This window comes from Etheostoma cragini, chromosome 11 (assembly GCF_013103735.1).
Source record: "Etheostoma cragini isolate CJK2018 chromosome 11, CSU_Ecrag_1.0, whole genome shotgun sequence".
NCBI lineage: Eukaryota > Metazoa > Chordata > Actinopteri > Perciformes > Percidae > Etheostoma > Etheostoma cragini.
The window spans coordinates 20,735,138-20,745,036 of record NC_048417.1 but is presented as its reverse complement, the minus strand read 5'-3'; the positions used below and the strand labels follow the sequence as shown (position 1 = coordinate 20,745,036).

At 36.4% G+C, this 9,899-nt stretch overlaps 1 long non-coding RNA gene across 1 annotated transcript in view; it reads left to right on the top strand.

The window, feature by feature from the left end:
- The window catches only part of LOC117952833, a 24,194-nt gene extending 14,553 nt beyond the window's left edge, over positions 1-9,641 (top strand). Inside the window, exon 3 of the long non-coding RNA XR_004658516.1 lies at positions 9,495-9,641. This is a non-coding gene — a long non-coding RNA (uncharacterized LOC117952833). The remainder of the gene's footprint in view (positions 1-9,494) is intronic.
- The last annotated feature ends 258 nt before the right edge of the window (positions 9,642-9,899 follow it).

Here is a 9,899-nt window from a genome sequence, read left to right as displayed (position 1 = left end):
CCACAGATTACAATGACGTGTCGACATGCTTTCTAGCGCGCACAGGGAAAAAGTTACACGCGATCAAAACCGAGAAATTATGCATGATCCCAATTTCGAACCACCAGTGGTACATTGAACGCAAAACAGGTTAATGTGACTTATGTTACAAAAGCTGACCAAGACCAACTTTTCAAGGCTGAAAAGACCACCACTAAAACCTTACAATTACTCTGAAATGTGTTGCGTCTTCTCTTAAACCTTAATTTATGTTACCACTTCCGTATCATAGGACGAAAAGAATGGCAACATGACTCCTTGGATGCATCCTGTCTTGTCTCACTGAAGGCCCCTTATCCCGTTGCAAATGGGTTAGGAGGACAGCATTAATATTATAAGACCCAGATGAAGCGCTTGGTGATGTGGACATAGCGTCTGTGGAAATTTCAAATATGCTTCAAACTCAATTCATTTTAGCCTTAATATTTCCTTAGGACAATAACATTGAAAATTGCCACCAAGACAAAAAGTTAAATGACCTATTGAGCTTCCAACTTAGATAATACAATGTGACTTTCCTTTGGGATGGGATTTCCGGGCTTCTTTCCTTTCCTAGAGGCAGCATCTAAGCAATTTCCCATCCAAATGTAAGGCAAATTTGTAGCAAATTTTCAGAATAACTAAAAAGTAAATATGAATTACAACGCATTTCCTTCCACTTCTGTTGTGCGAATATTAGGAGTTGCTTAAATTGAGAAACCGCTTTTAGCACTAACCTCCGTCAGAATGAGAGCGTGTAACACGATGACGTGCCAGTCTAATGTCAAACAAATGAAAACATTATGGGAAAACATGACATTTACCATTGTTAATTTGAGGAAAGGTTACAGTCTCCATCGTTCCACAAAGATATTGATGTTTCAATCTCTCCAACTCAAAGAGAATAAGCAATATGCGTATGTCCTGACTTATTCACCAGGCCTGTAGCTGCACTTGGTCACGTTTCTTCTAACTTATACACATTTTAAACCTTTTGCAATATTTCAAGTTACTACAATTTCTGGCATTCCCCATCAAGCTTTTTGTGCACAAAAATGCGAGATTATTGAGAAACTGCAGGTTTGGCACATCTGGCACTTTCACAATGGTTTTCTCACTGGTGGTTATTGTTTGAAATAGACCAATGGTAACTGTTTCAGCAATCAACCTGAACATTTAGAGTATAATTTCTTTTAAGCAATAACACTTCATATCTAATTCCCACATCAGCCCATTTCTGAATCTGCTAGCCATGTGATAAAACTGAATCTTACACGCCTATTGAACACGAACCACAAACCAGTTTCGTAAAATCTTCTGTCAAAAGAAGAAGAGTTATTATCAAGGCTGTTCGCTACCTCAAAGTGCAAAGCACGGAAAAGGTCCACTGAATGCTTGGCTGGCGTTAATGTTGTAGGAAGGAGATGATTAGTGCACTGTCGTAGAGTGAATTTCGTGACCTTGATAATTAAGTTCTTGGTAAAATAGATGAATCTCATCATCCTTTGAGGATTAGTAGACCACAATGTTAATATTGAGGCAGCAGAAAGGTAAATCAATGTGAAGTTACACATTTTAAGATACTACCAAGATAGTAACACTAAAATAAAGACTTAGCTCCATAGCTCCATAGCTAAATCTCACACAGTAACATTACTGTCACTTGACTGAAACAACAATCTTTTCAGAGATGTATAGTCAGAGAATAATAGTTGTTGAAAAATCAAAAAAAAAAGTAATGGAAATTGAAAAATGTATGCATTCACTTTTTTCCCTAATGCTCTTTTATTTTAGATAATTAATGTATTTTAAGGTCGATGTTAATGTTGAAGGTTCATAGTCAGGGTTACTTCTAAGTAAGGATTATGAACCCAGGACCACATTTTAAAATAGGTGGACAGACAAACGATGATGATCAGAAAGCCCTTCTTGATACCGGCTTTATCATGGGATTCTTATCTCAATTTCTTTGACCCTTCTAATTCTGCTTGTTTATTATCACTATGCAACTGTTTAAATATACGAAATCATCCTAGGGTAGTGTACAACAACATTTCAATACAAATAGCACTTAGGAAGTGCAGCCTAGTAACATATTATGGTGGCAAGCAATTTAAGCAAAACTAAACAGCAAAATCATTGTCTCCAACATATATGCTTTATGCTGCAAGCGTGCCGTGTGCACATTTACACACTGTGCTGCGAGCCACTAAAATCAAGCTCCCTGTTCTGCTGTGATTTGACCTGAAAGAGAACATACAGTGGCCAAGAGGGGCATAATCTGAGAAAGGGTAGAAAATATGAAAGACCATGGCAGTCTATCATAAAATGTACTGTACTGCATGTGTGCCAGGAAATATATATATATATATATATATATATATATATATATATATATATATATATATGTAGTTAATAACCAATTTTACTGTTTCACTACCATTCATTTTAGATCCGGACTGCACTGGAAATTAGTTTTGTGCTTTCAAAGTAAAGTAAAATTGGTACAACTGGCACTTTCTAAAGGAAATGACATTTTTTAAATGTGGCACCTACTCTTGGAGATGGTAATAATTTCTTGCTCTGTTTATTTCTCGATGCAACCTTCAAAAGCATTTGGGATAGAACTTCCCACTATAAAAACCTCGCAAATTGTGTTTGGAGACATACAAAAAGCCATAGATTGATGCAATGCTATACTGTGCTCAATTACCTGAGAATTTAAAAATGAGATTACCACATAAGCCTCAACATTATGGATATTAAGGAATTTAAATACAAAATGTATACACTAGTGGAATAATTGTGTACATAAATGTATATAAACAATTGTGTCTATGTGGAAATGTGGCTGCATAACCCTGTCAACCCCCAGGGTTCAACATCTCTCTTTGGCCAAATCCTGCAAGATACAGGGTGAAAAACAGATACACACATTAAGTGATACTAGTACTTCCTTTACTCAAATAAAAACAAGACAGAGAAGGAATTTCTCAGTTATTGCTAATGTTTATTCCGAAGCTAGAAAGACCAAAGGCCTCGTCAGAAATCATGGATCGATTCCGATCTTAGCTTCAGCAACCACATCAAGGCAATATCTAAATCAGCCTTTCATCATTAAAACAAACAACTAGCAAGAGTTACAGGTTGCATGTCTGTACAAGATTTAAAGACACCTATTAATGCTTTAATCTCCAGCAGGCGGGACTATTGCAAAGTTCTCTTGTTTGATCTTTCTAAAAAAGAGAATTTGACAACTACAGCACATTCAAAATGCTGCTGCCAGACTTCTGACAAGTACCAGAATAGCTGAACACATTACTTTGACTCCTAAGTCTGTACACCAGATATTTTAAAGTGCCTCTGCTCATTTATAAATGGGTTAATGGCCGAGGGCCCAACATTTTCTGACATCTTTGAAGAATATAAATGCAGAGGGTCCTTTGGATATAAAGCAGTGCTAGTGCCTTAAGATAAATATTTCTTTAGGTAGATACTTTCCCAAATAATTTCATGGTACTAAGGCTAAAAAAGAGCTGTCTTAAATGCTAAATAATCTTTGTGTTTTGTAAAATTACAAACAAAAAAACTTCATAGAGAATGAGCACAGCACCAGACATCTGACGCCCCAATGGGGAAGATTTTTATCTGAGATGTATCTCTTGAGATATTAAGACAACATTCCTGAACAGTGACCAGGGAACCAGTTTTTTGATGGCAGCAGATGCCTGAGTGAGCAGTAACAGTTTCAATGGTTGCTCTCAAGGATTTATATGCTCCAATTTAACCCCTACTCTGACCCCTGTCAAGACTTGGACAATCGATTTAGTTTTCTCTTGTTGAACCTGTTAATACAAAAGGTACAGTTCACTGATGTTTTGACCAATAATAAACCATTTAATGTAGAAGTTTCAATCATCTTTTGAACACTTTTAAAAAATATTTTGGTCCTCATTTACTTCACCCAACTTGTATATCTCATGTATTTCTTCACCATTCAGTATTTGGTGGGTAGGGAGGTGTGGACTTCCTTTGCACCCCTAATAAAATAGTCAAATAGGAATATTCAAATGCTTTTGGTTATCATTTTTGCAAGGGCAAATGTTTTTTGTCATTACAGTGCATGCATTATCTTCTGTGGTAGTGCTTTAAAAATACACTCAAAAACTAAGTGTTTACTTGGCTCTCTTTGGTTAAACCAATTTGTTTCACAATCCATCATTTTCTACTACATTTTGACAGATAGGCTACATGCCTTCTTTGCCTTGTGTGCATTATAGCCTGTCTATTGACATCATCTTAGAAGTGTACTATTTTAAATGAAGAGGAAACCGTAATGGTGGTGTGTTCTTTCTTTCCACATAAAATCTTCAAGTGTCTTATTGCCCTTAGCTAGCTACATTCCGCCAACATCAAACCAACTAGCTTGATGTCAGTGAGACATTGTGTTTTATACTTATTCTGTAATATGCCTGAAAAAATCTGGAATTAATAAAGTATGCACAGAGAGAGCATAGAGGAGACTCTACTTAAGTGATGGCTGCTAAATGTGCATAAATTCCAAGCTTTGAATTTTAATTTTGCAGCTGCTAATGGGTTTCCTCGTTTGGAACTTTAAAATAATTTTACATGAGTGTATCACGTTATGCTCAAAACAGCTTTCCATGTTTGTAAATGAGGGAAAAAGGATCTGATTAAACAACTCGCTTTCACACCCAACTCGTCAAATTAAGCAGCTTGTTCTGTGCCGTCAGTGTCCGATGCTATATTTCCAGGTAGCCGACTATTTCATAAACGGATATTTAAATATTGTTTTCAGAGGCAAATTCTCCATTTGGCTATAAACGAAGAGCACAAACTAAGGGAAATATCAAATTTTTCAAAATAACCATGTACGTGTAAATGGTGTATGATATTGCACACGAGGCACCTTTAAGAATCTGTATGAAGAGCATCAGGCTTTGACTGTGGCGCTGTGAGATGACCTGTAGTATAACGAGTGCCAAAGTTTGTATCCATAAAGAGCTCCAAGGACAGCATGGATAGATGCATGTGACAAACACTTAAATACGGTCTGTGATCAAACACAGGACTCTCACCTCTCACCCCCAAAACTGCTATGTCCATTGTGAAACCGAAAGTCAACATTTTATATAACGTAAGTCAACGACGTATTTACTCAACTAACATCACATTTGTTATTTACGTAAAACAGTTGAATTATATGAACCGAAACCATGACCTTTTCCTAAACCAAACCAAATTGATTAGTTGCCTAAAACTAAACAATACTTTGCACTTTGAACATTAAACATTAACATTAACATTAACATTTGAACATTAAAAACATCAAGGGATCATCAAGAAGGGTCTGGTCTGTCTGCAACGAGTTGGTAGTGAAAATTTGTTGTACAAACAGCTCTGTACAATCTGGAAAATAGGTTAAAGTTAATCAGAAATAATCCAGTCATTGGTTTTGCTGTAATATCAGTCCCAAATAAATATACCACTGATCTTCACAGTGGCTGTGAAGCCCCTTGTGTAAAAGATGTGTTATTGTAGCATTGATAAAATTCTTCTGATGGAATAAGTATGTGGAAAATGTACTACACACATTTGTGCAGTCTGTGTTGCTTTGAGGGATTTATTCTGTGTTTTCCAAAGTGTCACACATCACAGTAATTATCCAAGTCAGACCTGCTATAATAATACAGATATGCTAACATTTGAGTAAATGTGAGTAAGCCAAGCAGATTGACATGGGATGGCCATGTCAGTTGTTTATCATTCAGTTTGCCATAAATATCTCTCCATTTTTTGATGGATTGCCATGACATTTTGTACAGAAATTTGTGATGCCCTGTGAATGACTTAGGTGATCTCCTGACTTTTTTGCAATAACTTAATAATCATACAATATGGAAGTCATAAATATGAGAACATGTTTTCTTGGATGAATGCCACATGCTAAGATATGTATTTGCCTTCTACAGAAAGAGAGTATAGTACGTCACATCAGTACAAGCCACAGAATCATTTCAACAGCTTTGAAGATAATGCGCATTCTAATGTACGGATGATTTGATCAAGCTGATTAGCTGCTTGTTGACTTTAATTTTAATTTATCCATCTCTTAACAATTGCGAGAAACTGTTTATGATTACAGTGTCTGATTATTGTAATGAATAATGATGTATGTCATTCAGATTGCATCTGGGAAATAATCACGTAGAGTGGTGCGATGGGCTTATCACATAAAGTGGCGCATTATCAATTGGCACTAGTTAGGCACATTTAAAGAGTGAAGGCTTCCATTTTCTGCATTCTCATTTTCATATTTTCTGTTTAGGTTGGTTCACACTAAATTTTAATTTCCCTTCATGAATGCCAAGAGTGCATGTACCACTCCGACAAGTGTTGCATACGGCATGTAAGTCTTTAGTGCTCATGAAAAACAATTCCTTAAACTTGATGTGCAGTTAGGGAGTAGGTAGCAATATGTATTATGTTAAATGTTCAACTATCCCAGTTGTATTTATTTCTTTTCCCTTATGCCTCCTATTTTTTTAAGTTTTGGGGCGCCTTTTCCCTTTATATTGATAGTGACGGTGGATAGACAGGAAAGGTGGGAAAGAGATGGCGGTTGACACACAGCATAGGGCCACAGGTCAGATTTGAACATGGTACGCTACAAAGGACTCAGCCTACATGGGGCGCACCCTCTTACTGGCTCACCTTGATGTCGCCCCATTCCTCCTTTTTTTATGTTAAAATGTAATTTTAACATTTTACAGCAACACTTTTAAAACAATTTAACACAAAGGACAGCTTTTGGAGTACTACTCAGCCTGTAAAAGCATTTGTAGTTGGTAATGTCCTCTGTGGCTCTAAAGGAACTTTGTCAAATCAGAACATAATTACTAATTATGTCACTAGAGGTTATTTCTGCTTTGGTTTAACAGTTACAACACAAAGCCTGAGTTACATTTGTGTCAGAGAGGGTCTAACCAAAAGATCCAATAGATCCAGCATTTTAGAGCTTGATCTATAAAAAGTGATTTGCTGTTTAGAATTTGGCTTTGTATCTTGTGTCTTGCTTTGCATGCAATTGCAGTACAATCCCTTTGATTGGCTTTTGAAAATGTCCTAAAGCTAATACACGTTGGATACAGAAACTAAGGTGATCCTTCATTTCTCCCTCAATTATTTGTAGATATCGTGTTTGTTTAAGAACTAAGTTGAGAACAGGTGTTGTACTGTGAGTATTATTTGTCAAATATCTAGTCAAATATTTGTGCTACCATTGAAGCACTGCGACAGGGACATGTTTGTATTAGGATTATTTCATTGTTCGTTATCAACCATTTTTATTCCATTGATCAAATAATTAATTAAATTGCAAGAATGATTGTGCACAATGTCAGTAGATATAATGTTGCAGGGCCGGTCTTATGTGAAGTTTCTATAATAGCTGGACTGTAGTGAAGATGAAATTCAAGATCACACTCCAAACATCAAATAAAAACAGAAGTGTAATCTCATTACCATATCAGCTTCAGGGTACAGTTCCTATTGAGACAAAAATTAATATGATATTACCGTTGGAATAATAAATTCCAATGGCTTTGCCACTTATTATGTTCCTCCACAGGTGACAAAAAACACACCACTGTTGTACTTTAAGGGTAGATTTAAGCAAAGACTAGGGGAGATTTCAACATCTGAACTCATTTACTCTCAAGTGCCTCAGCTTTTCACTGTCACCTGGAAACAGAGTTTACACACACACACACACACACACACACAGAGTGTATTCTTAACATCATGAGAGGGGAACAAAAGGGAAAAGAGATGACAGGTATTTTTCATTTTCATATCGACATAATGAATTCCATGTGTTTATGTTGTGCGGAGGCCTATTAATGCATTAATAGGCCTCTGCACAACATAAATGAGGGGCCTAGGAACAGCCCTAGACCTAGACCTGCAATGTGTTGTCACTTCCCATTACACTTGCAATACTTGTGTATTGCAAATATTGTTTTAAGCACAAATAATGAACAAATCAGCATTTAAGCATAAATTGAGGCCTATTAGCAACTCTACTATCTTTAAATAGACTGCAGTAAATACAGTATGTATCTATTACCCAGTTACCCTATTAATGATCCTTCTCCAGATCTTCAGCTCGATTTGCTCAAAGTGTGATGGATATTTTAATGTTAAGTTTTCTTCGGAAAACCCCGAATCTAACCTTTCTTAATACATGTAGAATGTCTGAATGTAGAATGGATATGACACAACCAAAACATATCATGCATAAGGCAACAATACGGTTAACAACAGACATTTATTACAAATAACTGATAACACTGGGCTGAATACTTGATGGTTATTATTCACTGACATCCATATTGCCCCGTGCGCCATGTGGCACGTAGCAATGCCAAAGATGTTTTCTTGGGAAATTGTTACTTTAATCTCAGAGAATATTCAAGGTTTGTTCTCTTGGATTCATACACTTTTTTCACAACTGTACAACTTATATACCGGAAACTCAAAGTTCTTTTCTTGGAACATGAGCCCCCTCTCCTAGCTCCGTATTTTTAAGATAGGACAATACGGACCCATTCATTTAGTTACAGTGCCTTGATTTCTATTATCTTACTTGAAAATCAATCATATTCCAAACACCTACTGCCACTATCAACAAAACAAAAGTAAAAATAAATAAACAAACAAGGCAGGATGAGGTCAAGAGTGGGAGCAATTCCCACTTTGTGTAAAGCTCTCATCAGGTATCAGACAATGCAACTATGTATGTTGGGCAGAGCTTTTAGGGCCTTATATTATCTGGGGGGAGAGTGTCAAGCCTCTCAAAGTACAACAAAAACAGATCCCATATTCATGAATATGAATATGTCATTTGATCCTCTAGAGAAATAGTATATATTTATGTAATGTATAATACTTTTTTCTAATTTCAGGAATAGCATCAGGTCGTTAAGACAGACTGACACATACTGTGGTTTAGGAGATTTCCACTTAAGCACCACTATCCTTCTACAAGCCAACAGGGAGGTCATTAAGACCTCACTTACTAATACACCAAAAATGGCCATTTCTGCATTCGGCCCCACATCGGTGTCAAATTGCTCATTTAAAGTTTTGCAAACCATTGACCAGAAGTCTCTTACCTTTGGACAAGTCCAGAACATATGAGCAATGTTGGATGAGGTACAATTACTGTGGTCACACCTGTCATCAGTGACTGGGTATATTTTGGACAGTTTTGATTTGGTATAATAATTTTGGTGAAAGACTATAAACTTTATCAGATAAAGGCAGGCACAGGAGGATGTGCCATTAACTCTACTCTGAGCACAGTCCCAGGTTGCATCAGAAATCTCCATCCCAAGTTCTTCAGCCCAATCACTTCTGATTTACTTTAATAAAACCTTCTGAAAAAAAAAAAGATTGTGTTGTATATAATTGAAATCTGGCCTTTACGTTGTACAGGAGTTTGTAAGATGTTGTCCAACTCTGAATTTACTAGTAAGGCTGGGAAGGTTGAGCTCCATGTTTGGATAAAGTTACGGATTTGGAAATATCTAAATAAATCTGACCATTAAGATCGCTAAAGCTGCCAAAAAGACCATCTATATAAAAGTCACTACATATAATAAGACCAACTTTGTGCTACTGTATAAATCCAATCTGGCTGCACGAAAGAGGTGGTTATTGGAAATAGGGCTACACATAGAGAAGTAAAGAGGTTTGAAGTGTTGCCTATATTGTGCCCATATTTTGAGAGTAGAATGTACTACAAGGTTTGAAGTATACTGTGATGGAGAGAAAGGTAATTTTTTTGCAATCAAAGC